The sequence below is a fragment of the Calidris pugnax genome, unplaced genomic scaffold, assembly GCF_001431845.1.
Source record: "Calidris pugnax isolate Ruff unplaced genomic scaffold, ASM143184v1 scaffold123, whole genome shotgun sequence".
Lineage (NCBI taxonomy): Eukaryota > Metazoa > Chordata > Aves > Charadriiformes > Scolopacidae > Calidris > Calidris pugnax.
The window spans coordinates 1969608-1987509 of record NW_015090876.1 but is presented as its reverse complement, the minus strand read 5'-3'; the positions used below and the strand labels follow the sequence as shown (position 1 = coordinate 1987509).

General features: G+C 50.1%; 1 protein-coding gene across 1 annotated transcript in view; it reads left to right on the top strand.

Annotated features, from left to right (window-relative positions):
- The first annotated feature begins 3468 nt into the window (after positions 1–3468).
- Positions 3469–17902, top strand: part of ELFN1 (extracellular leucine-rich repeat and fibronectin type III domain containing 1) — a 91445-nt gene continuing 77011 nt past the window's right edge. Inside the window, exon 1 of the mRNA XM_014946178.1 lies at positions 3469–3584. The gene's annotated coding sequence lies outside the window, so the exon portion shown is untranslated. The remainder of the gene's footprint in view (positions 3585–17902) is intronic.

The following is a 17902-nucleotide window of genomic DNA, read 5'->3' as shown; positions in this document are numbered from 1 at the left end:
TTTTTTTTTTTTTTTTTTTTTTTTTTTCCCCCCACTGTATTCTTAAAACTTCCCTTTCAGGGCTTAACAGCTTAACCATTTCAAAATCATGCCAAGCGGAAATGTAGCGTACGATTTTCTCGCTAAACATTGTGCTGATCGCTCAAATGTATTCTGCATTTGGAGAAAAGCTGCAAAAAAAAAAAAACTGGCCTGAAAGAGGGTGAGAATTAACACTTGGATGAGGAGCCAGGTCTTTGCATGCTTAGGAAAGAGATGGGTAAGCAAAGAAAGTGTTCCTTGCCACCTTCTTGCTCTGCAGCATCTTGACTTGGCATGGCTCATGGTGGTGTTGGTGGGCAGGAGGGTGGGCAGATGTGTGCTGAAGCTCAGGTCTTAGTCCTGAGGCTGGTACAGTCTTTAAACGTGGGTCTTGATCCTGGTTGTTGGTCCCTGGTACCTGAATTATGCTCTGGGCTCTGCTGCTGGGTTCCTGGCTGGGTATCAGCAGCTCCCTCAATCTCCTGGGCCTCCCTGCCTTTTCCACAGAAAAGGGATTATAGTACCAAAAATAGCCTGTTTTCCAAAAGAGGGGCTCTTTGTGACTCTCCTCTGTAAAACACTTCTTTCTCCCTGTTCCTCCAAGTGAAATACAAAGGAGATGTGATTCACCATCCATGCCGATGAGCCAGAGCCAGCAGGAGGACGTTCCTGCTGGTGTGCGAAGGATGTTTGCACTCACAGAGGTGCCCTTCTGACACCCTGAACTCCTGGGGTTGGTGGATCCTGTTCTGCTTGTCCTGCTGAGATGCTGGAGCATTTGGGGTAGAAATAGCCCTGCTTTTGGTCCCCCTGGTGCTGATGGAGCACATCTGCTGGGATCAGATGGTGCTTTTGGGAGGCGAGATGAGTGTTATCTGGTCACAGGGACAGTCCTGTCCTGTGAGAACTCATTTGTGAAGGCTCTGTTGTGACTTTCTTGGTTCATGCTCCTCTAAGAGCTGTGTTTTCCCAAGCACAAGAAGACAGCTTGGTGCTGCAGAGCTGGGAGGCTGGTGCAACTCCTTCTTTCCAAAGACAAGGATAACAGAGTTATTTTTCTGCCATCCCCAGCTTTTTATGGTCCTTCACATTAGCAGACCTTTGAGGTTCCTCACCAGTGGCAGAAAACGCCTGTGGCCTTGAGCTGCAGAGCTGTGCTCTGGATCATAGCGGCATCCATTAAAGATGCTCTGGGCTGGAATTTGCTCTTTCATTATAGCTCTCAGGCTCGCAGGGTGAAGTGAGGGACAGCTGATAATTATTAGCAGCTTTAAAATTAATAATGCTCTTTATAATGTTTAATCTTTCATTAATAATAAATATAATACAGGCTGTGTTGTAGCCAGACCAAGGAATGCTGGTGTTCTTGCAGTGCTACGGCTGGGGCAGCTGGGAGCTCCAGGTCGATGTGAGCAAGGGCTTCCCCAAATCAGGCCCGTTCGGTGGGGGATGTGGGGAAGGGCTCAGTTTGATTTCCACAAGTCTCATCTGTGTAAATCCGGGCCGGATCCTGTGCCCTACCAGTGCCATGGGTCCCAAGAGCTGAATGTGGCGCTGTGATTTATTTATAACATTCCTAGGGGGAAGGGGAGGGCTGGGAAGGTCTCTGGGCTGCTGGTAGAGGTGAAGAGCATGGTGTGGGTAGAAACCACAGGGCGGTGGTGCAGATTCTGGACATGCAGTGAGGAAGGTGGGTGGGTGCATTTGCTGCTTGAAAAACATCTGGCTGTTTGGGGTGGAGGAAGGAGAGAGATTCCTCGATTTGTCCCCTCACCTCTCCCAAGCAAACCCCTGCTGGCTGATGTGGTTGGCACGTGTAGAACAGCTTGGCTTGATGCTTCAGTGGATGGTCTCCAGCCGGTGAGATGGTCTTCTCAGAGCTGGGATGTAGAGGACATCAAGGAGGCTGGGGGGCAAAATGTCCTGCCATGATCTTCAGGGAGCAGTAACGAAGAGCGTTTCCTGGTATTGCCTGGATATATAGGAAATTTTCCCTTCCCTTTTCGATTAATAACCATTGGGGGAAGAGACTTTTCCAAAACGGGTTGCAGTCGTGTTGTTGGAGAGTGTCCGGCTCCGCTTGAGTTGTTTTTGGGGTAAATAAGTTAAGACAATAAGGGCTGTTGAGAGAGTTGGCAGGAAATGGACCCCCCAGGAGATCAGGGCAATGTTTATTGGTGGGGATCTGCCTCTGCGTGAGGGGTCAGTCTTGCAGTTGTGGAGAGAGGAGGGAAACAAACGGTCTCTGTTTTAGCACCAGAGTCATTGCAAGGAGACACGCCAAGGATCATTAGTGCCACAGCCATCATTATCCTTCCCTCGGATTAGTGGGTTTTTTTCCATATTTTATTTTATTTTTTTTTAAGGCAATAATAATGGCTGATTCTCATTAGATCAGATACAGCCAAAATAATAGCGGTATCACGAAGATTGAGGTCTGCAAGATTGAATTGGAAAGGGAGGAGAAATGATGGCTTTGGCCCCGCTCGCCGTTACACCAGCCGCACGCAGAAATGACTCCGTATGCAGATAAGCAGGGCAAAAATAAAAAGGGATGCTCGGGAAGAGATGGCAAGAAAAATAGGAACTAATCAGTGGATTCAACCACTGTAATAATGCAGTAAACATGGAAAATTGCATTATATTAGCTCCTCTGCTTCTCATTGTATATGTTAGCCACAAAGTCATCGATAGGCAATTCGCGGTGAAGATGCGGCGCTGCAGATATCGGAGCTCCCCCCTTTCCCCCTCCCCTGGGGGGGAAGGCATTTGTGATGCTAAAGGGGAAAGTTGTCTTTCCAACTGCATAAGGAAGAGGTGGCTCCAGTCGAGCTGGAGAGATGCTCACAGCTTTCCAAGTTAGGAATCTGCTCTCAGGGAAGAAAGGACGGCCGGGCTGCTTGTCCCCGGTTCCCCGGCAGCCGTACGTGCCGAGGCAAAGCTTCATTGCAGTCCTGGGATGTTCCCCTGGTGGGGGGGAAAATTGGTCTACTGCAGATTTTTATGAAAAAAAGAAAAAAGTATATATAATTTTATTTATTTATTTATTTTTTACTAGTGAACTCAATTTCCATTTCGTTCGGTTTCTCACAAAGAATGACAAGTAGCCACCGCAGCCTTTTCCCTCGAGTTCGAGTCAAACCAGTGTGTAACGTTATTTGCAAATTAGCTTCATCCCTCTGGCTCCCAGTTAAAGCAGGAACTGCTCGGTCTGGGGTTCCTCCCAAAACATCCATTTAAGCCATGTAATGATTCTGACTCTCTCATGCATAGTAGATGAAAGAAGAGCTGTGATTTATTTTTAAAGCTTTGAACCCCAAACATGGTCAATCATAGGGAAAAAAAAAAAGATTAAAAAAAAGAGGAAGTCACGATAATGCGAAGCTGGAAGAAAAGCAGCCCTTACACTTCACAGTAAAATCCGTTTTCTTTGCACTTTTTTATTAACAGCTCCAACTATGATCAGTGCATAAATCTACCTGCAACACAGGATGTTGGAAAATTACCGAGAGACAGCAACGTCCTCCCTGCTGCTTGGAGAGAGAGGAAGGATGCACCTGCAGGTATGGGCTGGTATATTGTTTTATTCTATGTTCCTCGTTTACCTTGCACTAAACCTGCCTATTGCCTTGACTAGAGGGGGGGGAAATGTGGTGTATGCACAAGGGGAAACTTCTGAAGTGATTCTCTGAACTTGTCTCAAGCCACAGATGAGTTGTCTGCCTGGGACCTGCTCTGCACCCGGGCAGCTCTGGGCTCTGCAGGCTCCATCTGACCAGGTGGAGATGGTCAATGGTGGTGGTTTTGTCCTGTGTTTGCTGTTGAGTCTTAATCTGCCCCCGTGGAGGTGTGTTGTCGGGCTCCTCTTGATGCCAGGGTGGGAGGCAGCTCGTCCCTCCTGCCTGTGGTGGCGTTGGGAAGCAGAGTACACGCTCTGCAGTTACCCCCTCCCCGGGTCAAGTCCAACATCCCATACAAAATCGTGGCTTCTTAGGGATTGCACCGAAGGTCTGGGAGGGATGAAGCAGCCTTTTCAGTGTGGGAGCAGAGCTGGAGGCTCCTCCCGGGCTTTCCTAATCCAGCCTCAACCCATCCCCCTCAAACAGCAGCCGTGGTTTGGGGCTGTGCCGAGCACTCGAGTCTCCCAACAAGCTGCTCTCAGGCCTGTAAGGGCCCCCAATAAACCAAAAAAACAGTTTTACTTCGCTTTGAAGGGGTTGGGATTGCTCCCCCGGAGCAGGGGAGGACAGGAGCAGTGGTTCCCAGGGAAAGGGAGGGCTGGTGACTTTCTGAACATGGATCTTCTCACCATTCTCTGATGCTTTGGGCTCAACCCTGACAAGCCACTGTCCCTGAAACACTGGCCCAGTACAGCAACTGGATTATAGCCATTACATCCACCTCCTTAGGGAGGAAAAAGGGGTTTCCAGCCACAGAGGCCAGTTTAAAACAAATCGACCTCCTGTATGAAAGGAGATGTGCTTTCCTAAATGTGTGGTCCTGGAGCAAGCAAGGACCTAAGAACTACTTAATTCTTGCCAACTGCTCAGCGCTGCCGTGTCATAGGTTGGGGGTTCTTCGTTTATCTGGGTTAGTTGGTTGCTTTTTTCTTTCCAAAGCCAAGTGGTTTGAGGCAATAACACGAATTAGCCGATCTGTCAGGTCGGTGTTTATAAATATGTGTCCAATGGGACACGCTGCTTTAAGTAAAGCCTTTTCTTTCCATGGTTGTCCGTCACTCTGTTTTGCATTTCCCCTTCTTCACCCTTGTGTTTGCTCCCTGCAGTGGCCATTTGGGACTTGCAGTGGCCAGATTGCTCTCGCTAGGGCTGGTTTTTACCTGGGACCTCTTAGGAGATGGCCATATGTGGCCATTGGGGTCCCCAGCATGGGACGTGGGCTGCAGAAGCAGCCTGTGGTGGGATCTGGTGTCCTGATGTGTGTTAGAGTGTGGTGGTGCCAGTGGGTAAATGGGGTGGAAGCAAGATGTGCTGGGGATGGGAAAGGAGTTGCAGACTTCATTGCTTGAGTAGGTCTTTGCTTCATGGATGTCTTGGCCAGCACCAAGGTTTCCACAGCTGTGGGAAGGGCTGGGTTATCTTAGAGAAGCAGCTTAGATTGAGTTGCAAATGCTGAGGGCTCTTGGAGTGGTGTTGGGTCCTGTCTGGACCTGGATTACTTGTACAAGTACTTGTATATGTGTTTTCCAAACAAAAAGACGAGGAGGCAAAAAGGGAGGGTAGATTTTAGATGGGGAGTGGGTGACAGAGCTGCTCTCCTGGCACAGGGTAACCATTGTGCTGAGCTTTCAGCTGGTTTTCCAGGTTTCTAACACTTCTGCCTCAGCCGTGGTGCTTCATCAGTGGTCCTGTCTGGACCTGGATTACTTGTACAAGTACTTGTATATGTGTTTTCCAAACAAAAAGACGAGGAGGCAAAAAGGGAGGGTAGATTTTAGATGGGGAGTGGGTGACAGAGCTGCTCTCCTGGCACAGGGTAACCATTGTGCTGAGCTTTCAGCTGGTTTTCCAGCTTTCTAACACTTCTGCCTCGGCCGTGGTCCTTCATCAGTGTGTGTTTCATCGTGGTGAGCTCCTCTGCAGGCAGGGCTGGTTTATATTTTCCCCTTTAGCCTTCCCTGCACTGAAATGCACCGTCGTGAGCGTCAGAGCCTGACACCACGTGCCAGGGGATGCTGTGAAGGGGGGGTTTGCTCCCTCCAGCCTGCCATTCCCACCCCACGTTTCTTGGGAGAGCTCTGGCATCCCACCAGGGCCACGGTGGAGATACTTTTTCCACCCCTTCCCATCCTCCATGTGATGTGGCACATCCACGCATGGCCCCCTCATCCCAGGGAACCTCGTGTTAGCACAGGGAAACATCAGATGATGCCGTGTGTTCGATAGCTCACTCCTCTGGAGCAAGAGAAGGGCTGAGCGTAACGCCTTTTAATGTTCCTTCTCCTGATTATCCTCTTAATTACTCAATGAAATGCCCAATAAAACAAATCACTATAATTTCTATTTTATTCTCTGCCTTTCGTGGTTTACTTAAGAGCGCAGGCTCCATTAAGGAAGCACTTTTCTCAGGAGGGAATACTTTTCCAATAGATCATATTTACAAAACGGTTTTATGTGCCTATCCTGTGCTTCATCCTCATTTTCCGCGCCAGTTTGCTAATTACCGGCTAAGACCCTGGTGGTTGGGAAGCTCTGCCTCCCTTGCTGCCCATCCCCGCGCCGGGGTGAAGTCACAGCGCTGAGTTTGTGACATCCCCATGGCGATGAGTTTGTGACGTCCCCATGGCAACGGCCCGTGATGTCACTAGCGGGGATTACAACTTTGCGAAGCATCCAGGCGCAGGCAGCGGGGCTGGAACTCCTGGGCTCTTGCATCTCTTTAATTAGAGAGGAATTAAAAGGCAGGGAAGTACTTAAGAATGCAGTAGAACTCCCCCCTTTTTTTTTTTTCCCCCAAAGAGGGAAGGGTGACCGTGGGGCTGCCACCAGCAGTCCCATCTCTTTGGGCTTTGTCTGGGGGGGAGCTGAGCTCTGTAGTGGCCCCGCTGCGGGATCCTGTGGCCAAGGATCTCCCCAGTGTCCCTGGGGGCTGCGGGTGTCCCCCACCCCACGCAGCTCCCTCTGGCCCTGCCCTGCTCGGGGATACAGTGAACCCAAAGCAAACCTGAGGACCACAGCCCCCGTATCTCCCCCGCCTTTCTTCAGTGCTTTCTGCCTAGTACTCCCAGGATTAGCATAATGGGATGCTGTTCGTGCACAGACAGCCAGGGAGGAAGATTCACCTCTCTGGCAACAGGAAAATTCACGTAATAACAACACTTTATTTTTCACCGGGGAAGGAAATCCAGCTCACGGTACCACAAACCGCGCAGGGCGTTTAAACCCATGGCCCCAAAACTTACCCAGGGAAGCCACCAAACTGATATTTATGTGTCTTCTTTAGTCAGCAGAAGCAAATCAAGTGGGCGGAAGAATCGATCTCTGTATTTTAGGGTGGGTTTTTTTTTTTTTAAGGTAGGAATAAAAATGATGTTTCAAAGGGCGACGTGTCTCGGGCGAGCGGCGGTGGGGAAAAGCCGGAGCCGCAGAACATACTGTCCTGTCTCCTGCTTCCTCAGATCATAACTTCTAAGCGGGATTCAATAGAAATAAATGTTCAGTAGTTCCAGTGGTGGCCTTTGGAAATGGAGCTAATGGAACAAGACAAAAAAAAAAATGAAAATCATTACAACGTTTTGACAAGTGTTTAAATATTGAATGCCGTGCGTGCGCAGCCCGGTTGTGGGGAGCTGGTTGCCCACCTGTGGGAAGCCGTGCCCTTCGTTAGGGATGGAGTCCTCCTGTGGCCAGGGGGAAATTAAGCAAATGCTCTTTGAGCTGTTCATTAGTAAACAAGCCGAGGGTGGCTATGGCTTTGGTAGCCCCGTGGCAAGTGAAGGACTTGGTGGCTTTTCCTCTGCTGGGGACTCGTGGAGGAAGAAGGTGGCCAATTCTTAGAGAGAGCTGGTGGAGGAGAACGTGTAACGTTACCCCCAGCCCAGACAGGGGAGATGAAGAGGCTGCAGTGATTAAATAGGATCTGCTGAAATCCTTCCAAAGCAGGCTTAAGAATTAAGAGCCATGAATGTCACATTGAGGGTCACTCGCTGCAGGACATCTCCGGCCGGTGCCCGGCCACCCCCCGTGCCTCTATTTAGCCCCATCCGAGCGTGAGGAAATGCATCCTTCATTTCAGAGCCCACTTGGCCCTTCCCCTCTGCTGCAGAACAGTGAATCTTAGCAAGGAGAGCCTCTAAAAAGCAAACTTGTCCAGAGGGGAAGGATTGGACTGTGCATGTCAAGATTTGCTTTGAATTTGGGTGTTGGTGAGAAGTCAAGAATTGGGGAAGGCGATGGGGAGAGAAGGCAGAGAACATACTGGCTGGATTCACATCACCATTTAATCATCAACAGCGATGGAGACTGACTTGAAGAGCTGTTGGCCAGTGGTCCCTGTGCATTGGGGACAGTGTGGTTTGCTTGCTCAGACCTTTCTTCCCACACCTGTGGGACTTGCAGTAAAGACACGGTGATGTGCTTCAAGCCTAGGGGTGCTGGCCCCTTTCCAGCTCACCGTGGTGTCTCATTTGGAGGATTCATGGCCTTGAGTGATGCTACAGCAGCACAGTTGTGCAGTGGCAGCCTGCACATACCTGCAACACCCTGGTATCACATAATACCCCCCAACACCAGCATGGAAATATTGGTGGGACCAGCCAGAGCCAGAATGGAGCCCACCATGAAGCCTTCAGGTGTTCCCCACCTGGGAGTGAGCTTGTGGTTCAGCTGCTTTGGTGACACCGACCTGTGCCAAAGGAGGACCCTGATTCATCTGCCACCAGGGAGCAGAAAACCACTGGTGCCGTATACGTGCAGATGCCCATCTCGGCAGTGAGCGGAGCCCCAGGGCGGCCATCCTGAGTGACAAACCTCTGTCTCCTCTGGGACTCCCAGTAGGGGAGTTTTTTGGAGGTTTTGTTTTGTTTCTTCCTTTTATTTTTTTTTTTTCCCCTCCGCCTTTCTCCTTATTTTCCACAGCCGGGAATGACGGGTCACAGCGGGGAGATTTTCACACCTCATTAGAGCCCAGTGTCCGACTCCACGCAGCCATCAACCCCAATCAGAGCCATTTAAAAGGCAGAGCTTCCTTTAATCATCCGGGGATGCTCAGATTTGTTAGTGTGAACCCAGTGCTCCCGTAGGCACGGGAGAGGCAGGGGGATGGAGCGTTGGGAAATGATGCAGAGATGAGACCTGTGGTATTAAAAAGCCTCCTCACCTGGGCATCAGCCCCAGGGTAGATGTGGAAGATGAAGTCCTTCACTTACTGTCTCTTCTTGTTTTCCTCCGTGGGTGAATGGAGGTGGCCAAGGGTTTGTGTCTGCATGAGTTGGGGCTGTGGAAGGGCTGCTGTCTGCAGCTGAGACCTATAAAAATGTTCATAAGCAGGAGAAAGCCTCAGGACCAGCATTTCTGGCTCACGAGGTGGAATCATCCCTCTGCACAAGGACCGTTGGAGGTGTCCAAGAGGATGGCGGGTGCCGCACCAACCTGTGGCTCCTGAAATCCCCCTCCAGAATGAATGAGTTAGCTGAAATTTGGGAGCTGTGCTTCACCACCCGGCAACCCTTACCCTTGCCAGCTAAGAAGGTATGTCCTGGGCTTTGTGAAGTGCAAAGGACCTGCTTCCCAAACCACATCCACAGCCCTTGGTGCCTGCAGAGCTGTGCAAACGCAGCTCTGGATGCTTTTCAGAACGATGTGCAACCACACGACCTTCTTTTAGCCTTCTCCCGGGCCTGCTGCAGGCCCACACGCTATGTACATCATTTTGGGAAGGACAAATGCATGAGGAACATCACAGAATTACCAGCACACCTGGCTGCGGGAAGATGAATGTCCTTCCCGATGCTCCGACGCGCACAGAGGCCCTTCCACAGTGTCCGTGTCTCGAAGTGTTCGATGCTTATGATTTGTCCAAGGGCAGTTTTGCAAAATGTCAATGTTTTTTTAATCAAAATTCCCTGTGACAGGCTTCAAGCTTTAATTAAATGAGCTTGGTTTTGGTTTGGTTTTGTTTTGGGTTGGGTGGGATTTTTTTTTTGTTTTTTTAAAAAGAGGTGTCTAGATAATTTTTTCTAAGAAAGCAAATGTTTTTTCAAGGGTAAAAAAAGGCCTGTCCCTGTTTTTTGCTACCTATGATGTCTTTTTGGCTACCTTGCCATCTAAGACAGCCCTGTGAGCTGCTCTGGGAGGAAGCTCAGCAGCCTGGTGGCCATGTCTCCAGTGGCAGTGGCACTACCAGGACTGGCCCAGGCAGCATGCTGGCACCACATGGTCAGGATCCATGCGTGCAAAGACACCTATAACCCTCCACAGCCAACCAACTGCTGCTGCAGATAAAGTCAGTGACTTGCAGATGGGGTCCTGCCTACAAATCCCCAAGGTCGGTAGCAAGGCAAGCAAAGGCTGGGGGAAACTTTGCCATTAACCTCTGAAAACCAGGAAACTTGTGAAGCCACCAGGTTGGCATTGAGCCCTCACTGCTGCTAATTAAGGATTGAGAGGACTGAAGGCAAAATGGTGTAAGGGACAGCCATGACATCCTCCTGGACTTTGATTTGGTCTCTGCTTTTCACAGTCTTCCCTTTTGTTCTTGCTCATTGGTTTTAAAAGCAAATTTTGCTGGGAGGTGGCAAAATCTCATTGAAGCAAAGGTTTTTTTGGCAACAAACATTACCTTTCGGAGCTGCCCTCATCTGTTGGGTTTATCGTCTTTGACTGGAACTGATCCTCTGGAGCCATGTTATTCCACTGGGGAGAGGTATTTTCACCGATTTTCAATGTGGATTATTTTTGAGACTGACTGTAATAGTTTCTTTGGCGGTATTAGGGCTTATTATGTCAGGATTTATTTTGGCATGAAGTGATTCGACATGCTGTAGTCCTGTAACTTCCCTTTGTGTGCTGAAACCCATGGGGCCATCTCCTGCTTCCTCCCCGGGTGTGATGGAAACAGCCTTTCTGATGCTGGACCCTTCTCCTGAGGTCAGCTTTCCCCAGTTGCTTCATAACTGCTAAAGGAGCAAATCTAAGAGAACAAATTTCCTGCAAAAGACATATAAAAACTCATCTAGGTGAAAAAATCTATATAGAAAAGCCTCCTTGAAAGAGGAGGAGGAGACCACAAAGGAGCTGGTGCACGTTCAGAGGAGCAGTGCAAACGCTGGGCACTCCCTGGCATTAGCAGAGGGGTCAGCAGCAGAAAATGCAAGTGAGGATTAAATGTGGATTATACTGTAGGGATGCTGAAACATTGTCAATGCTGGGACATCAAACAAAGGGCTCTATTTCCTCAGGAGGAGAACTGCTGGATGCAAAGTAGTCCTAGACATTGCTTTTCAGGTGTTATTCGTGCCGAGGCCATGAGTATCTGGGCTAAGGCAGTGTGTTGTGGCATCTGGTACCTTGGCAATGCAAACTGGTGGACCCGCTCCTCAAAGTCTCACAGAATATAGGATTTTGGCAACCCCTCCTCCATCAAACAGTCCTCACGCTCCGCCAGATACCAGAAGAAAAGGCTGACTTAAAACCCTTCAGTGCCAAGCAGAAATGAATTGGTCATGCTGGCATTAAGCGGGTTGCCCTTCTCCTAGCTCTGTTAACATCATTAAAGTCATCCAGAACCTTTGGTTTATGGTGCGCCTGTCTTCCTAGGGTTTAAAAAGGATTCAGTTCATGATTTTTAGTCTGTTCTCAGCCAAAAGAAAGGCTTATGTGTACAAGCTCCTCTGGGCTGTGCAGGCAGCCAGACTCGAGGCTTTCTTGGTTTTGCAATCTCAGCTGGACACTTCCATGAGGCAAACACCAACCCAGGTCAGACTTTGGCACATAGAGGTGGGTGATAGGGATGGATCAACAAGCTCACAGTGACTGAGGTGGCAGAGGTGTGGAAATTAGGACTTCACTTGCCCCCACATCCCACCATGCTCAACGTAAGGCGATGGGCCACTCACCTCCTCAACCTTGAAAGGGGGCTACCTTGAAAGGAGAGATGGGGAAGGACTCTTTGTCAGGGAGTGTGGCAATAGGATGAGGGGTAATGGTTTTAAATTAGAAAGAGGGAAGATTTAGATTAGATATTAGAAAGAACTTCTTTGCTGTGAGGGTGGTGAGAGCCTGGCCCAGGTTGCCCAGAGAAGCTGTGGCTGCCCCATCCCTGGAGGGGTTCAAGGGCAGGTTGGAGGGGGCTTGGAGCAACCTGGTCTGGTGGAAGGTGTCCCTGCCCAGGGCAGGGAGCTGGAACTAGATGATCTTTAAGGTCCCTTCCAACCCAAACCATTCTATGATTCCAGTCTGAAGTCTGGATCACACTCTGCTTAGGCAAAGGGAGGCATTTGCACCCTGCTGACAGACTCACCTGGTTCCCTTCACCAGCTGAGACCCTGTGGGAAGGGGACGAGCCCCCTGCTCCATAACGTAGTGAGCAAGGAGGCCCTCACACCCCGTGGGTGGCAACAGGGCACCCATGGGTCCCCCAGCGAGAGCCCCAGAGCTGGGAGGAACAGGGGTTGGCCTGTCTGTCTGTCTGTCCACCCTCTCCCACCACGTGGACCCGAGTTAGCCTCGGCTACTTTTGGCAGCCCAGTTCCCCACTCCAGCAAGCGCTGGGCAGGGAGAGGAACACTCTGTTCGGCAGCTGCACATTCCATTAATTTAATGAGGATTTTTTTTTTTTTTACAAGGCAGATGGTAAAATAGCTATTTTCTGTTGTCTAATAAATACCATCAGCAAGGCAGAAAATGTGCAATCTCGCCAAGTCTTTTCTGATTCCTCGGCCTCCCCTACCCGTGCCTCTCCCCCGTTCTCTGCTGGCAACCAGCAGGGCTGGGTGGTGGGATGGGAGGGAGAGAGGGGACACCAAAGGCAAGTCTGGAATTGCTGGTGGGACCCACGGGATGAAACCACAGCTTCCCTTGATTGGGCAGAGCCTGCGTGTCCTGCTGGGAGAGCTGCGCCCTGGCAGCCTGTGCCCATCCAATTCTCACTTCATCTGATTGCAGTAATAACAACTCGCACAAATTTCCTGCCTCAACCTGAAATCTTCCAGCTCTGCAATGCAAATAATATAATGTGTGATGAGGAGCCCAATGACGGGGGATAATAATAATAATAGTGATGATGCCTTTATTCAATGAATGAGTGAATCAAGCAAGCAAAAATAAATGGTATTCAGAGCCTGAAAAATCAATAGGAAGAGAAATCATGGAGGGAAGGCGGGGGGAATGGCATCTCGGGGGGAGCGCCGTCCTTAGGAATGGTCTGAAGGAGAGATGAGCCAAGTCCTTTTGGGGTGGGCACTCTTTGTCAGCCCGTGTTGCTCCTGGGCTCGCTCCTCTCCCGTGATGATATTGCATTTGCTGAGCTCACCGCTGATCCGTGCCTGGTCCCAGCCTCCCTGCCATCTCTTTGGCCCCCTTGATTTACGGCTCTCATGGGCTCTCTGAATGTGTCTAAGCAGTTGGCAGGCTACAGACCTGACCTGGGGTTGGGTAATAACTTGTCTTTTGTCCCATGCCCAGGAGGTTGGCCATAAAAAAGCTCCAGACATCAATTTTCCTCTCTACCGGGGTGGAATTGCGAAATGATGAGTTGGTCTTTGCCCTCATTTATCTCTTCTTTCCCTTTCTCCTCCTCTTTTTATCTTTCTCTCTTCTTCTTACCCTGCTGCCCGTTGCTCTCTTCTTCACCCCCCTTCCACTATCTCCTCCATCATTTATCAGCCTCCCTCCCCTCTGCTTCTCCTCTCTCCCCCTCTTGCCCTCTCCTGCCACGTTTTTTCCTGTACGTTTCTTTCCCATCTCAAAACTTCCGTGCATTTTCTTGCTGTGCATAGCAGTTTCATATCCTCACCCGTAATAGCTTGCTAATACAGTAATTCTACAAGAGACCCTTTAAAAACCTGAAGCCTTGGCAGGCAGTAAAACTGACCTTTCAACTTGGCTTCCTCTTTATCAGGGATTCATTTCAGACAGGATTTCCATGTGCACAGCTCTGCCACGTGACTCCGTTTCACAGCTCTGATGAGCAGGATATAGTCCCTGCTTCCCGCAGGTACACGGGGAATTTAATCATCTAACACTGTGCTGCTTTTTGTCGAGCGTGTGTTTAAAGGGTTGTGTTGCATACCTGTATCTGTGCAGAGACCTCCTGGGGAATGCCCTCTTTCACCAGCGGGGTATTCCCATGAGACCTTTTGCATTATCCAAGGGATTTTTCCTCTCTCTGGAGGGATGTTGTGTAGCAAGTTTGGAGCTGGCATCCTGCTCTCTCAGGTGGGGCTGGCAGTGGGCTGAGGTTACTGAATGCTTTACTGCAGCATCCCTGCTCTGAGCATCTCAGATGCTTGGACCTGACTGCTGAAGCCTCCCGTGCCCCACGTCTGTCCAGGCAAGGGTCTGGCACAGCTCCTACCTGGCAGTGCCCCTTCTCTGAGCTCTCTGAGTGGCCTCTTCCATAAGCCCAGAGAAAAAGGACAAGCTTCACCTGCCCTTTCCTCTCTCGCCTCTTTTGATGGTGTCTGCAGCTTTGTGTTGTATTTAAATCCATGCAAATCTGTTAGTGGATAAAATATGCGGAGGGCAACAGTGGGAAATTGAATCTGACTTGCAACTGTGCTGGGAAGAGGCACTTGATAAATTGAATCAGACTTTTCCTCCCTTTGCCCAAACACCTCCAGCGGGACCTGCTGTTGGACAATAAGGAGATATCAGTGTTCTAAAGTCCTCTCCATCTCCACTGCAATATGGGCTTGGGGATGAGAGGGATGGAGAAACCAGGACTTTCTCCTGCATTGCAAATACTGCAGAAGGACTGACCTCCCTTGGGCCCTACCAGTGTCACCCAGTATCCCTGCTGGTCCCAGGTGTGGGTGGAGAGGGCTGTGTTGGACGTGGTGTGTGGTTTCTTTGCAGTAGTGGCTGAGGTGATGGTGTCTTCTGGGGGACATGGGGTGTGATGGCAATGGGCAGTGAGCAGCCCTCAGAGATGGTCCCAAACCAGCAGGCAGTGAGTTACCATCTGCCGGTTCCTGGTGTAGGGTTGGCAGCTAATCCCAGGATGGAGAGCACAAATTCTGTGATCTCTAGTGGGTTACTGAGCTGTGGGGCAGGAGATGGCACTCAGTGGGGAGTCGTGACTTGCAAGTCTTCCTGCCAGACTGTTTTCTGGACAGAATCAATCTGGCATTATTCCCCTTGCCAGGCCACCAGCTTTAGATACAGAAGACGAGGTAGGAGAAAATATGACACGTCTAGTGCCAGGTATTCAAGAACTTCTAAATCCATGCCAAAGAGAGCTACAGGGCAGCATTGCTCTTTCCTTTTCACACACAGGAAGGCCCTTGAAAAGTTTCCTGTCAGATCACCCCCAATAATCTCTGTTTTATATTTACAAAGTTTGGGACAATTGTTCCGTAGGCTCCACTGGCAAAATAATAGAAATTATTAGTCTTTTCCAAGGGAAGAGAGCCCGTTCTAACAGAGATCTCACTCTGGACTAGGTAAAACTCAACAAAATGGTGTTTTTCAACAGCAAAAGCTGGGCAGCTGCAAGTGAGATGGGGTCTTCAGCAAACAAGATGGCCAGAGTGTGAGGTGAAAGTCTGCAGAGAGAAAGAAAAGATATCCAAAGATTGTCTTCCTGGCTGAGTTGCGAGGTGTCCTTCATGCCTTGCTGAATACAGCAGTGGTTGCCATCTGGTCCACCTTCATCATCATACCGATCCAAACACAACAGTTGTGAAGGGTCAAGGAGCCCTGTAGGAACAACAAGTGCCTGGGCAGAAACTGGCCCAAGGTAGCCTGTGGCTTATTTTATAGTTTAACATGGTGCCAATATCCCCTTCACCAGCAGTGTCAGCCCAATGCTTCAGGGCATCCAAAGGCTCTGCATCCCACTGGGCAGCAGAATCCTGGTTTGATGGGCAGCATCAAACAGCTACAGCTGCTTGGACAGGGCTTGCAAAGATGGTAGAGCCAAATAACAGCAGGCAGCCTAACGAGGGGCAGTGGGCATGAAAGCAGCTTGAGAGGTTCAGGTTCAGGGTATTAAGGAAGAGATGTGTGCTAAATGTGTGGTGCAGCACCAGAAAGGGTGGCCAGAGAGGCTGTGAGATCTCCATCCTTGGAGGTCTCCAGGACTCGGCCACACCAAGCCATGGCTGGTCTAATGTTGGAGATGATCTTGGTGATGACTCAGAAAGGAGCTCACTCCTTCATCTGAGGGACAGGGGACTTTCACCTGCCTTTCTTCTCAATGACATGCCTGGAAGAGACTTGCCACCCTATAGCGTTGTGTAGTTGTGTGTTGGGAAAAAATCTAGAGAGGCTGTGAGATCTCCATCCTTGGAGATCTCCAGGACTTGGCCACACCAAGCCACGGCTGGTCTCATGTTGGAGATGATCTTGGTGATAACTCAGAGAGGCTCACTCCTTCATCTGAAGGACAAGGGACTTTCACCTGCCTTTCATCTCAATGACATGCCTGGGAGAGACTTCCCACGCTATACCGTTGTGTAGTTGTGTGTTGGGAAAAGATCTAGGCTTGAAATGTCACCTCATTTCAGCTGATAAGTGAGGTTTATTACAGAAAAGGAGGTCTATCAATCTCCTTGCTCCTGAGGGGACTTGCTCTTCAGCAGGAGTGGCCGGGGGATTTTAATGGAGTTAACTGAAATTTCCACCAGGGATGTAAGATGTTGACATTTAGCTGAAGAGGAGAAAACATTTAGTTTTCTTTTGGGGAGAAAATCCCTCAAAACCCAAGAAAATGGCATTTGATCAGAGTGGAAGGAGGCCGTGGAACATCAGTTCCCTGCCTGCAAAGAGTATATCTCATGCCAGAGATTTTTTTGGGGGCTGATGTGATGACTCCGTGGGGGTGCTGTAGATGCCAGCGAGCTCTGTAGATTAAAATCCCAGCCAGGTTTAGATGTTAAAGCCATCTCCAGCAAGCTCCGTCCTCCTTCAGATACAGACATCAAAGTCCCCCCTTGTAGCCACATCCCCACTTTTACCTTGCCTCTAGGTGGGTCCACAGTGCCTTGCTGGCACATCCCTGGTGGCCAAAAAGCCATTTTCCAGCAGGTTTTGCTGCTGATACTGAGGTGTGCACTGTCCTTGCTTCCTGCCTGGTTGTCCGAGGGTCTGCCTATGAGAGCTGTCGTGGCTGCCAGGAGGGGCAGGTTGACCCACCCTTAGCCATCAGTCTTCTTCTCTCACCTGGGTGTGAAATCATTCCTCCAAATCAGCTTCTGTCACCTTGGGAAGCCGGTGGAGCAGCGGGGAAGCTTAGTGATAGAAGAAATCCTTTACCAGGAGGCAGATTCAGGTGCAGGTGAGGTTTTGGCAAATAACACTGAACTTCTGTCTTGAAGAGCATCCCCCAGCGGGGGTGGTTTCTCTGCAGATGCTCCTTCCCCCCAGCGATGGTGCCCACCTGAGCCCCAGCCCCGGTCCTGGCCCAGCAGCTGCTCTGCCCTCCGGCTCCCCGCTCCGGGGGCTTCGCTTCGTTAACTTTCTGATAAGTTTAAGAGTTCATTGTTGAGTCTTGAGAAGCTGGCAATAATGCCGAGCCTTCATACAAGGGTAAAAATAACCCTAATAATTTAGGCAATTAGTTAATTAGCCTCATTTACTTGAAAGCACAGAGTGGCGTGGGAAGAGTTTTCCGCCTGTTTTTTGTTATGCTTTTCCCATTCACTTTGTTTGCTTTTTCCCTCGCCGTTTTCTCTGCTGCCTGACACAGAGGGGGGGACCCAGGGCACTGGGAAGGGGGGTGCACAGAGATGCGAACACGTCCAGGACAGGACACGGTGCTGCAGGGAGGCAGGACCAGTTCTGGTTCCCTGGGGATTAAGGTGGCTCCCTGTCATATTGGGGGCACAGATGGCTTCTTCCCATGCTGTCCCTGTCCCTTCCCATCCCTGGCCTCTGACCCCTCATCACAGGTCAATGCAGTGGCACGTTTAGGGTGGTTGAAAGCTATTTGACAGGTATCTAAGGGTCCATACTCTGCACCTCGCTGCTGGTGGCATGGTTGGTGTGTTCCCAGCTGGAGCAGGCTGTGTTCCTCCTTGGTGTGTTCCCAGCTGGAGCAGGCTGTGTTCATCCTTACATAGAATGGGATCATAAAATGGTTTGGGTTGGAAGGGACCTCAAAGATCATCCAGTTCCAACCCCCTGCCCTGGGCAGGGACACCTCCCACCAGACCAGGTTGCTCAAGGCCACATCCAGCCTGGCCTTGAACCCCTCCAGGGAT